The 13383-nt window shown below is 42.3% G+C and overlaps 1 long non-coding RNA gene across 2 annotated transcripts in view; it reads right to left on the bottom strand.

Annotated features, from left to right (window-relative positions):
* LOC142829470 (uncharacterized) overlaps positions 1 to 13383 on the bottom strand; it is a 119622-nt gene that overhangs the window by 51159 nt on the left and 55080 nt on the right. The gene's annotated exons all lie outside the window — the stretch shown is intronic.

Raw genomic sequence — 13383 nt, 5'->3', positions numbered from 1 at the left:
AATATTTTTGTTAGCAAGCCCTCAAAATAATGTTCCATAATGCCTCCAATGCCCTATGCAACTGACTTAAAACCATACGACTGCCAGAACCCTATCTTTAAAGAGAAGGTTAGCGAAACAGCTGGGAAATCACTGCTGGATTTCACTATTCTGGAATATCTCCCATTTACCAAGCAGGAAGACAATAGTATCTCTCTCAAAGCTTAGATTCCGGTTGGCTTGAATTTTCTCCTATAAGAAGTCCCTTGCCATTTGACCCCACTATCAACTGCTTGGCTGGCTTCCAACCAAATCATTCAGCCTGAGGCATACCATCTAGCAATGTCTGGTTATCCAAGATAAACACATTGAATACAATGTCTGAACAATGAATCCCATTGGGATGGAGCAATCCAAAATAATTACAAGTAATACCAGCATACACCAGGGTCTCACCAATGAAATCCAGAATAAATGTTTCCAACTCATGGTTTAATTTTATCCAGGACTTATTCTGGGTGAGTTGACTCCCTTATACACCAGTTGTGATAGCATATCTGACTAGACACGAGAGGGGACTGAGACTATAAGCCTATTCAGGCTTTTGTTTAAACCTTGAATCACTAACAAAGTAATTTCCACCTAAATATATGAAAATCTTACCACATGGCATACAATGCCACCAATACCAGGCAGGTAAATTAGTCCCACCTCATATTACATGTACTGCACCACTTAAAATGTGTACATACAAAAATGTGTAGTGTATAAACAAATACCCATTGTACATATGCAGTTATTCATTTGGGCTCCCATGCACAAATCAGAAACCAGTCTTGAAAATATGTTCCTCACTGTATATAGGAAAAGAAAACACCTGAATGGTGAAGGGAATTGAAAAAAAAACCCAAGAAGTTACAGGTAATGCTGATCTTCCAGTAAAATAAGTTGCATTTAAAGTGAATGAATGAGATGCTTGTGACAAACAATGACTATCTGTGTCAAACTATATGTATGTGGAAGTATAGCCACAGGCAAACCTGTGTCAGGAATGGCACCTGGGGACACACTGAACCAAAAATAAGATAATCTGGGGGGAAAAAAGAGAGAACGTCTTAAATTGTGTTCTTGCTGCATAAAGAGAGCAGTTAGAGCAACAAGAGAACATCCAATTCTTTTTCTTATGGGGAAAAAGAGAATAAAACTCTTTTTCTCTCTGCCTGGAAACAACCCTGATAATAGAGGACAGGCAAAGAAGAAGAAAGAACAGGAATAGATCATCTGTGGCTTTCTACAATTGCCAGTTAACTGGAGTAGATTAATATCTTAGACTGGGCTACAATGGGCCAAGGTATGGATTTTTGTTTTTAAGTGCAGCACAGTGTAGCATAAAGGAGCCTGTGCATTTCACTTTCAGGATGATGTGTTATAGTGATGCAGTAAGTTATCTTCTAAGAGCCTTTCTGCATTAGTGAACATCACTGATCTTGCTCAGCAAGAAAGTCAGACAGCCTTCTTTCATAAATAAACACATCAGATGCATTGATTTTATTTCTGCATTAGTCAGAGCTGTTGTCAAAACCCTTAACAATGTACCTTTAATAAGAGGAATACTTTCGATGATTTTTAACCACCATTAAGTTTCATGGACCCAAAGTTCTGCTGTCAGAAAACAGCAAACAGCTAAAGATGGTCACTCTAAGCTTACCATGATAATTATTGACTCAAAGATTTGTTCTTTTTCTTGAAGTGTCAGAACATTCTGGGAGTACTCCCTTCTAAAAGTAAATATTTCACAAGGATGGCAATAAACATATGTAATTTCAGGACAGTGCAATAGTGTTCAAATACAGGAGACAGAAAAAAAGTGTTAATAGGATAAGTACCAGAAAGGATTAACTATGGTTAAATAGCGGAGAGGATTAGCTATTATCCTGTCTATACAGAAACCTAAATTTCATGTGGCCAAGTAGATAGGACACACAAAGTCATCACTGTGAAAATAGGGTTTTATTATTCCCAAGCCTATATTGAAATCAGGTTTATTAAAGCACATAGTTAAAACAGATCACATAACTCATGAACTCTAAGTTGGATAATCTATAAGGAAAAGAGTTTAAATTGTAACATCAGGATAAGATTATTAAGAAATGCTTAGATAAACAATTGTTTCAAAAATACAGATTTAATATATGCAGTTACAGTGGATGTCTATAGGAAAAAATAATTCAAGCCTCTGTGGCAATCTACCAGTCTGCATCAGTACACACTGGGTCAAAGAGATTTTGCTTTTTTAAATTGTGGGTTAAAACAGTTGCTATCAACAAATTCTACATTACAGCATAGATATCTGATCTGGCAGTGTCTAAGAGAATGTCTACACTATAGCGCTAATTCGAATTTAGTTAATTCGAACTAAGCTAATTCGAACTAACGCATCCAGACTAAAAAACTAGTTCGAATTAGCGTTTTGCTAATTCGAACTAGCATGTCCACATTAAGTGGACCCTGAACCGGGGTTAAGGATGGCCGGAAGCAGTGCCGGCAGGGCATCAGATGAGGACTTAGAGTGTGGAGCTGCTGCCTCAGGCTAGCCGAGGGCTGTGCTTAAAGGGACCTGAACCCCACCCCGGACAGACAGTTCTCAGGGATGCCTCGCTTGCAAAGCAGTCCTGTCTTGGCGTGCCCTGAGTACCCACTCTGGGCACATCACAGCACTCTGCCATCAGCCCGGCTGCACTTGCTGCAGGCTGCCATCTGGGGAGAGGGGGCAATTGGGGGACTGCAGGAGATTTTCCACCCCCAGAAGCCCGCAGAACCAGCCCAGTCCTCCCAACGGGAACTCGTACCCCATTCCTCCCTCACCTCCTTCCACTACCTTTCCCTAGCCCCCCTTCCTCATGTACAAAATAAAGAAAACGTGTGGTCAAAAATAGAATATCTCTTTATTGAATAAAACTCGGGGAGACTGGGAAAAGGAGGTGGGAGGGGGAAGAGAGAGGGTGGGAGAGGGGAGGGAAACTAAAATGATCAGAGGTTTGGAAGAGGTCCCGTATGAAGAGAGGCTACAGAGACTGGGACTTTTCAGCTTAGAAAAGAGGAGACTGAGGGGGGATAGGATAGAGGTCTATAAAAACATGAGTGGGGTGGAGAGGGTGCATACAGAAAAGTTCTTCATTAGTTCCCATAATAGAAGGACTAGAGGACACCAAAGGAAAGGAATGGGTAGCAGGCTTCAAACTAGTAACAACAGAAAGTTGTTCTTCACAAAACAAGAGTCAACCTGTGGAACTCCTTGCTTCAGGAGGCTGTGAAGGCTACAACTAGAACAGAGTTTAAAGAGAAGTTAGATCAAGTCATGGAGCTTGGGTCCATGGAGTGGTATTAGCCAGGGGGTAGGAGTGGTGTCCCTGCCCGAAGTTTGTGGAAGGCTGGAGATGGATGGCACGAGACAAATGGCTTGGTCACTGTCTTTGGTCCATCCCCTCCAGGGTCCCTAGGGTTGGCCGCTGTCAGCAGACCTTTGGTCTGACCCAGTATGGCCATTCTAAGCTCAGGGCTCAGGGTCGGGGGTCTCAGTGGACCACCTTGATTTTCATCAAATCTGCTCCTGGGTGGCTAGGGTGGCAGTTCTCCTGCCCTAGACGGCCACTTTCCTGTGCCTAGTGCGGAGGTCGTGGACAAGGTCCATGATGTCCGCACTAGACCAGGCGGGTGCCTGCCTCTTGCGGTCCTGGGCAAGCTCCCGGGAGCCGCCAGCCTGGTCCCAGGAAGAGGGGGAGGGCTGGGGGGCATCGGGTGGGTGACTCGAGCCGTGCCAGGTGCAGAGTCTGCTGGCTGGGTGCTGGCAGGCTTGCACCTGGCACGGGCATCGTAGCCAGCCAGTGCCCCTTTAAGGGGTCCGGGGCCGGGAGGGGGGCAATAGAGTTTCCCTGGTGTTGGCCAGAGTGGCCACCAGGGAAAGCTGGGGAGGGCTAGCCTCCCACTAGTTCGAATTAAGGTGCTACACACTCCTTAATTAGAACTAGGAAGTTCGAACTAGGCTTAGTCCTCGTAGAATGAGGTTTACCTAGTTTGAACTAAGCGCTCCGTTAGTTCAAATTAACTTTGTAGTGTAGACATACCCTAATAGAGGATCCAGTTCCCAAAAGTAGTTCACAAAAGAGACTTTAACGGTATATATAAGAAACATAAGGGACATTTTTCAACAAGCTTTCAAATATAAGAAGTTTCTTCCTAAATCGAAAGAATTAAAGATTGATTGAAGATTGCAACATGACACATTAGATCAGGGGTTAGAAAACTTTTTGTCCTGAAAGCCACATTGCTTTCTGACAGCTGGGTAGGTAAGTCTAGGGAAGGCTGTGCCTTCCCAAAGAGCCAGATGTAGCCTAGCTCCTATTCCCAATCCAAGCCCCCTGTTCCCTGATCACCATCAGGATCCCCAGGATCCTTTGGTCCCTATGCAAGCCTCCTGCTCCCTGCTGCTTGACAATGCTGTCTGGAGCATCAGCACTGGTAGCAAAATGATCTGTGGTTGCAGAAGAGGGGGATAAAAGAAGAGGGAACAGGAGTTAGCCTCCCCAAGAGGGAGCTCAAACATTAGACAGAGTGGTTCTGTGAGATGGACGTGTCCTGTGGGCTGAAGTCCCCTCCCCGACCATTTGCATTAGATAAGGCATATTATATGCCTTGCAATTTTTTCTTACTCTATCTTTCTTATTATATCCCTATCATCTTAGTAGTTCAATACCTACCAAATCTATAAAAATATAATTTTTTCTATTCCCAGGCTCTAGGAAAACAGCTGGGATACATGACATTTTTGTTTGTATTTATATTTGTGGCTAGGGAATTAGCCTGGAGTTTGCTACTTTACCAGAATTTTCTGCTATACAGGCAGTCCCCGGGTTACGTACAAGATAGGGACTGTAGGTTTGTTCTTAAGTAGAATTTATATGCAAGTCGGAACTGGTACATATTGTAGGGGAAACTCTAGCCAAACATTTCTCCAGAGCTCAGTTTTATTCTCCCACACCTCACTTCCCTCAGTCCTTTATTCTCAAGCTGAGGTGTCTGTTGAGAAAAGCCACTCTGCGTCTCCCTGGTCTGCTGGGGGGGAGGGGAGGCGCTAGCTTCACATCTCCCTGGTCTGCTGGGGGGAAGCAGCTAGTTCAGGGTTGCCTCACCCCGTTTGTAAGTAGGGATCTGATGTAACCCGGGGACTGCCTGTACCAGAATTCCTGTTTTCTCTTGGACAAGGCCTAAATTCCTCTATTTATAAATTAGGAGTAATACTATTTCCCTACTTACGTGTTGTGTGAATAATACATTAAAGGTGTTTGAATAGTAGGGAAATAGGTACCATGTATGTGCCTTAGATAATATTTGATTAAGTATATTGTGTGAAGACTGTATTGAGAGGAAACTAAGGCCAAGTCTACACTAGGGATAAGTTTGAATTACTATGAACTCTAGCTTTGTTAATTGAGCAAATGGAATCAATTTACTTTCAACTTTGGTGCCTTCTCCACAGTGAGAGGTCGAAGAGAGAAATACGCCTGTCAACTTCCATTACTCCTCTTGAGGAGTAGGAGTCCCGGAGTCAATGGAGGCACCCTGAGCATTCAATTTAGTGGGTCTTTACTAGACCCACTAAATCAAATGCCAGAAAATCTACCTCCAGAGCATCAATCCATGGATAAGTATAGCTGTGGCCTTAGACAAAGTGACATTTGCATTTACTTCTGAAAGTGCTTAGTACTCTAACTGTAACAGACCAACTTGGATACCCCCTGAAGCTCTTGGTACTCTACTTACTCTTATCTCTTGGGGGAATGATTTTCATGGCCTAGGTGTCCATGTCAGCTATTAGCAGAAATCAGTCACAGAAGTGGTAACAATCTTCCAACTTACTATAACCAGTCCTTCCACAGGATTAAGTATCAGCCTAGAGACCTCGAATGCATCTCTATATTCAGTGCAGAGAGTAGAGCATGGTGATAATATGTTCATAGCAACTTCAATTTCTAAAAAAGCTGCATTTTGGGTTGGAACCACATTGGTGAGTATGGCTCTATTCTTAGATATCATGGGCCAGATTCTCACCTGCTGTGAATTATCATAAGCATATTTATACCAACTGAAGTTCTTATCCAATAAATGAGAATAGTTAAACCTAGTGGCAAAGGTGAATGTAGGCCAGTGTGCCCCAATATAAGGCACCAATAAGATAGCGGCCAGGTGGTGGTGGGCCTCCACTCCCTGGGGCTGACAACCACAACTCCATTACTCCTGAGCAAGTATGCACCATCCTTGGGTGGTGCAGCCAGAGTGCCCCTAGGCTTTAGCCCCAGTGTGCGGCTGGACAGAGTGGTTTCCGCCCCAGAATCTGGCAGCTGGGCAGGGCTGCAGTTGCCTTACCCCAGCCAGCCCAAGGGATTGGACAGCTGGGCAGCATGGTGGCTGCACTTCCAGTTTACACCCAAGCCCTTTCCATGATTCCCACAATCCAATCTCCTACCATGAACCCACCCACACCCTACACCCCCCTCCCGCCTTGATTCCTGAACACCCACATCCCCAACTCCTGCACTGACTTCCCCAATCCATCCTACACTTATATTTCTTACAGATACTGTTGTATCATAACCCCCTCACTTGTTGTTCTGATCCCCTCACAGGGGAGGTTTTGTGATATGACAGTACCTAGTGTTACCTTAAAAATATTTTCACTGGAGACCACCCAGGGTTACACTAGTATGGGTTTATTTCCACTAGGTAAAAGTAAAGAGGAGAAAGCAACCACCAAGGCTGTGTCTAGACTGCATCCCTTTTCCGTAAAAGTGATGCAAATTAGACACATCGCAATTGCAAATGAAGCAGGGATTTAAATCCCCTCTGCTTCTTTTGCATAAACATGGCTGCTGCTTTTTTCCGGCTCAGAGCTTTGCTGGAAAAAAGCGCCAGTCTAGACGCGGATCTTTCGGAGAATAAAGCCTTTTCCGAAAGATTCCTTATTCCTCTTAAAATAAGGAATAAGGGATCTTTTGGAAAAGGCTTTATTTTCCGAAAGATCCACGTCTAGACTGGCGCTTTTTTCTGGCAAAGCTCCGAGCCGGGAAAAAGCGGCAGCCATGTTTATGCAAATGAAGCAGAAGGGATTTAAATCCCTGCTTCATTTGCAATTGCGATGTGTCTAATTTGCATCCCTTTTACAGAAAAGGGATGCAGTCTAGACACAGCACAAAAGTTTAATCTAAAAAAGATAGATCTCTCTCTCCCTCTCTCTCTCTCTCACACACACACACGCACGCACGCAAGCACACACCCCTCCATTCATTCACACCCATTCATTCCTGCCCTCAGGCAATCACACACTTACACAGACATGTCGGCTGTGTTTAGACTGGCCAGTTTTTCAGGAAAATCAGCCGCTTTTCCGGAAAAACTTGCCAGCTGTCTACAGTGGCTGCTTGAATTTCCGCAAAAGCACTGACTTCCTACTGTAAGAAATCAGTGCTTTTTGCGGAAATACTATACTGCTCCCGTTTGGGCAAAAGTCCCTTTTGCGCAAAACTTTTGGGCAAAAGGGCCAGAGTAGACAACTGAGATTTGTTTTCCGCAAAAAAGCCCCCGATCGCACAAATGTCGATCGGGGCTTTTTTGCGGAAAAGCACATCTAGATTGGCCACGGACGCTTTTCCGCAAAAAGTGCTTTTGCGGAAAAGCGTCCGTGCCAATCTAGACGTTCTGTTCGAAAATGCTTTTAACGGAAAACTTTTCCATTAAAAGCATTTCTGGAAAATCATGCCAGTCTAGACGCAGCCATGGATTGCAGAAGAGGCCAAAGCATGTGGATCCTGGAGGGTCTGTCTGTTCATCATGGCTGGGGAAGCTGGTCAGGAGGGACACTGAAGAGGAGCTTCTCAGGAGCAGGGGAAGGAAAAAGAGAGTCTCAGATGTGCTCCTTCTCTTTATATAGTGTCTGAATGGCTCCTGTGACTCATTCACCTCGTCATCAGGGAGCCTGCCCAGACTTTCCTTTATCCAGCAAGCAGCATGCCCATACTATGATGACTCATAGAAATGTGCTCCATTGTTCCAAGCCTTCTTCAAACACACTCTCACACTCTCTCTCCATTCACTCAGGGGAGAATTCAGCTTAGGGAAAGTTACAAGCAAGAGAAAATGTACCAGTGTATCAAGACAGGCAAAATGATAATCAGAACAATACAAATGTATATCAACAACAAAAATGGTAATCAGAGAAAAAACCTGGCCAAAGGCTTTTTTACAGAGATGGAGGTGTTTGGTTGGAGCTGGGGGAGAGTTTAACAATAAAACAATACAAATGTATATCAATAACAAAACAAACAAAAAGGTATCAACAACAAAATCAAACGGGAAAAAAAAACAGATAATACAAATGTATAACAGTAACAAAACAAACAAAATGTCAAACAGAGAAACTAAAAATAAACCAGATGTATTGGGGACTAAGGCTTTTTCACAGAGGTGGGAGTGTGGCTGGTAATTTGGTTGGAGATAGTGGAAGTAGGGGAAAATGAGTGTACACTAGGTATTTCTCTTTTCCCAAACACAACACTGCTAGCGCAGGACACCCACAAGACAGACACAGAACACAGAGCATGCAACACAGAAAAGCATGGTGTTTCTGTTGCTCTCCAGCTGGTACCAGCTCTCTTGGGCTGTGTCTACATTGGCACCCCTTTCCGGAAAAGGAATAAGAGATCTTCCGGAAAAGGCTTTATTTTCCGGAGAATCACGTCTAGACTGGAGCTTTTCTCCGGCTTATCTCCAAGCCGGAAAAAAGCAGCAGCCACGTTAGTGCAAATACTGCGGGGGATATTTAAATCCCCTGCGGATTTGCCTATTCCAAAGTCTATATTAGCATCCCTTTTCTGAAAGGGAGGCCAGTGTAGACACAACCCTGATGTTTTGTGATAACCTGAAAAACCTTTAAGCATTTTAAAAACTGAAACTTTTAAATTGCAAGAACTTAGGCTTCACATGCACTGCAAAAGAGAGAAAGAACATAAGCACTGGGTTAAGGTAGGATGAAGCAAGTAACTGGGGTGGTTCCTCCCACATGGTTAAGCTGCCCTCGGCGGGCCCACTTCTCATAAGGGCCTCAGTCACTTTGAAAAACTTTCAATCCCATGATGAAACCACCCCTGGGACCCATGAATCTACTCCCTTGGTGCCCAGAGAAGGAGGGGAAACTCCATGAGGAGTAACAGTTAATCCGAACTAAGGACTTAGTTTGGATTAACTTTAAACTGCTGCGTGTAGCCGCGAGCAGTTCGTTCGAACTACGGGGGATTTTAAAATGGCGGCCGGACTGGAACATGCAAATATAGGCCGGGATATTTAAATCCCGGGCTTCATTTACAACTCCGGTTTCCTGATTTGTCTACCTCGCTCGAATTAATGAGCTAGTGTAGACATACCCTTATAGTCTTGGTCTTCACAATATCCTCTGGCAAAGAGTTTCACAAGTTGGCTGTGGCTTGTGTGAAGGAATACTTCCTGTTATTTTAAAAGGGTACACAGTGACATGGCAAAATTTGCAGATGATATCAAACTGCTCAAGGTAGTTAAGACCAAAGCAGACTGTGAAGAGCTTAAAAAAGATCTCACCAAATTAAGTGATTGGGCAACAAAATGGCAAATGAAATTTAATGTTGATAAATGTAAAGTAATGCACATTGGAAAAAAATAATCCCAACTACACATAGAATATGATGGGGACTAATTTGGCTTCAACTATCCAAGAGAGTTCTTGAAGTCATTGTGGATTGTTCTCTAAAAACACCCACTCAGTGTGCAGCAGCAGTCAAAAAAGTAAGTAGAATGTTAGGAATCATTAAAAAAGGGATAGAGAATAAGACAGAAAATATCTTAATGTATATAGATGTGGTCACTTCATCTCAAATGATATATTGGCATTGGAAAAGGTTCAGAAAAGATCGACAAAAAAGATTAAGGATTTGGAACAGGTCCCATATGAAGAAAGATTAAAAAGACTTGGACTTTTCAGCTCAGAAAAGAGGAGACTAAGGTCGGATATGATAAAGGTCTATAAGATCATGACTGGTGTGGAAAAGTGAATAAGAAAAAGTTATTTACTTGTTTCTATAATATAAGAACTAGGGGGGTCACCAAATGAAATAAATAGGCAACAGGTTTAAAACAAACAAAAGGAAGTTTTACTTCACTCAGTGCACAGTCAACCTGTGGAACTCCTTGCTAGAGGATGTTTTGAAGACTAGGACTTTAACAGGTTTCAAAAAAGAGCTAGATAAATTAATGGAGGTTAGGTCCATCAATGGTTATTAGCCAGGATGGGTAGAAATGGTGTCCCTAGCCTCTGTGTGTCTGGAAATTAATGACAGGGGAAGGATCACATGAGGATTAGCTGTTGCTTTCCCTCCCTCTGGGACATCTGGTATTGGCCACTGTTGTAGACAGAATACTTGGCTAGATGGACAGTTGGTTAGACCCAGTATGGCCGTTCTTATATTCTTATGTTCTAAACCTGCGGCTTATCAATTTCATTTGGGCTATGTCTAGACTGCAAGCCTCTTTTGAAAGAGGCTCTTTCGAAAGAGAGCGTCTAGACTGCACGTGGAACTTTCGAAAAAGCAAGCCGCTTTTTCGAAAGAAAGCACCCAGTGAGTCTGGATGCTCTCTTTCTAAAAAGCCTGTTTGCTTTCAAGAACGCCTTCTTTCGAAAGAGCACTTTCAAAAGAAGGCGTTCTTCCTCATGGAATTAGGTTTACCATCGTCAAAAGAAAAGCCACATTCTTTCGATTTAATTTCGAAAGAATGCGGCTGCAGTCTAGACGCAGGTGAAGTTTTTTTGAAAAAAGGCTACTTTTTTCGAAAAAACCCCTGAGTCTGGACACAGCCTTGGTGACTTCTAGTTCTTGCATTATAAGGAGTAAATAGCACTTCTTTACCTACTTTCTCTACACCAGTCATGGTATTATAGACCTCAATCTTGTCTCTCCTTAGTCTTCTCTTTTCTAAGCTGAAAAGACCCATTAAGTAAAAAAGTCTTATTAATATCTCCTCCTATAGAAACTGTTCTTTACCCCTTATAATTTTTGTTACTTTTTTCAGAACCTTTTCTATTTCTAATATATCTTTTTTGAGATTGGGTGACCACATACACATATACTAATTAAGCTGTAAGCATCTCATGGATGTATACAGAGACATCATATTTTCTGTCTTATTACATATCCCTTTCTTAATGATTTCCAACATTGTTTTTTTTACTGCTGCTGCACATTGAGTAGATATTTTCAGAGAACTGTTGATACTGACTCCAAGATCTCTTTCTTGAGAGGTAACAGATATTTTAAACCCTATCATTTTTATGTATAGTTTGGATATGTTTTCCGATGTGCATTACATTGCATTTATCAATATTAAATTTCATCTGCCATTTTGTTGCCCTGTCATCCAGTTGTGACAGATCCTTCTGTAGCTCCATGCTTTCTGCAGGGGACTTAACTATTGTCAGTAGTTTTGTATCCTCTGCAAATTTTGCCACCTCACTGTTTACCTCTTTTTCCCTGAGGAATCATTATTTACCTCTCTCCTTTCTGAAAGTTTAAAATGTATAGCTATCCTTTTTTCCCCTATATTTTAACCAGTTACCAGTGAAGGACCTTGTCAAAATCTTTCTATATCCCTTTGTTCCCCTTTCTCTACATGCTTGTTGACCCTCCTCAAAGATTGATAAAGCATGATTTCCCTTTACAGAAACCATGTTCACTCTTCTGCAAGAAATTACGTTTATCTATGTCTCTGAAAATATTGTTATTTACTAGAACTTCAACCAGTTTGGCTGGTACTGATGTCAGGTTTACGTGCCTTTAATTTCTGCGATCATGTCTGGAGAACTTTTTAAAAAAAATTGTCATCACATTAGCTATCTTCCAGTCATTTTGTATATTTTAAGATTTAAAGTAATTGAACCTCACCTACATAGAGGAAACCAATAGCAACCAGCCTCATTTAAATTACGATGTTTAGCCATAGTTTGTATAGTACTTTGCTGCTGTAGTAGGAATATGTTTATGTGACTGTTACCACAGTGATAGTAATGAAAGGAATAAGAAGTTAACAAGATATGTTCTGGAGTATGAGGCTCACCCTGACTGCATAGATCTGTGACTCTAATTTGAGTATAGAATTTAGATTCACCAGGTTAAGGGCTCTCCCTCTAAGAGGTCACAGAGATTGTACTTTAGTTTTGCAGAGCCTGAACTAGGAAATGGCAGAGATGCTCAATGACTTTTTTTTCGGTCTTCACCGAGAAGTCTGGAGGTGTGCCTAACGTAGTGAATACAAGCAGAGAGAGGGTAAGTTTAGAAGATAGGATACACAAAGAACAAGTTAAAAAGCACTTAGGAAAGTTAGATGTCAGCAAGTCACCAGGTCCTGATGAAATGCATCCCAGGATACTCAAGGAGCTGATAGAGGAGGTATCTGAGCCTTTAGCTATGATTTTTGAAAAATCATGGCAGACAGGGGAGATTCCAGAAGACTGGAAAAGGACAAATATTGTGCCCATCTATAAAAAGGAGAATAAGAACAACCCAGGAAACTACAGACCGGTCAGTTTAACGTCTGTCCCAGGGAAGATAATGGAGCAGGTAATTAAGGAAATCCTATGCAAACACTTGGAAGGTAATAAAGTGATAGGGAATAGCCAGCATGGGTTTGTGAAGAACAAGTCATGCCAAACTAATCTGATAGCTTTCTTTGATAAGATAACGAGCCTTGTGGATAAGGGAGAAGCGGTGGATGTCATGTACCTAGACTTTAGTAAGGCATTTGATACGGTCTCGCATGATATTCTTATTGATAAACTAGGCAAATATAACTTAGATAGGGCCACGATAAGGTGGGTGCATAATTGGCTGGATAACCGTAGTCAGAGAGTTGTTGTTAATGGTTCTAAATCCTGCTGGAAAGGGATAACAAGTGGAGTTCCTCAAGAGTCTGTTTTGGGACCCGTACTGTTCAATATCTTCATCAATGATGTAGATATTGGGATAGAGAGTACGCTTATTAAGTTTGCAGATGATACCAAACTGAGTGGGGTTGCAACTTCTTTGGAGGATAGGGACATAATTCAAAATGACCTTAGCAAGTTAGAGAAATGGTCAGAGGTAAACAGGATGAGGTTTAATAAAGAGAAATGCAAAGTGCTCCACTTAAGAAGGAACAATCAGTTCCATACATACAAGATGGGAAGCGACTGTCTAGGAAGGAGCATGGCGGAAAGGGATCTAGGGGTCATAGTGGACCACAAGTTGAATATGAGTCAACAGTGTGATGCTGTTGCAAAAAAAGCAAATATGA

Source organism: Pelodiscus sinensis, chromosome 5 (genome assembly GCF_049634645.1).
Source record: "Pelodiscus sinensis isolate JC-2024 chromosome 5, ASM4963464v1, whole genome shotgun sequence".
Classification (NCBI taxonomy): domain Eukaryota; kingdom Metazoa; phylum Chordata; order Testudines; family Trionychidae; genus Pelodiscus; species Pelodiscus sinensis.
This window is presented reverse-complemented; position numbering and strand designations above follow the sequence as displayed.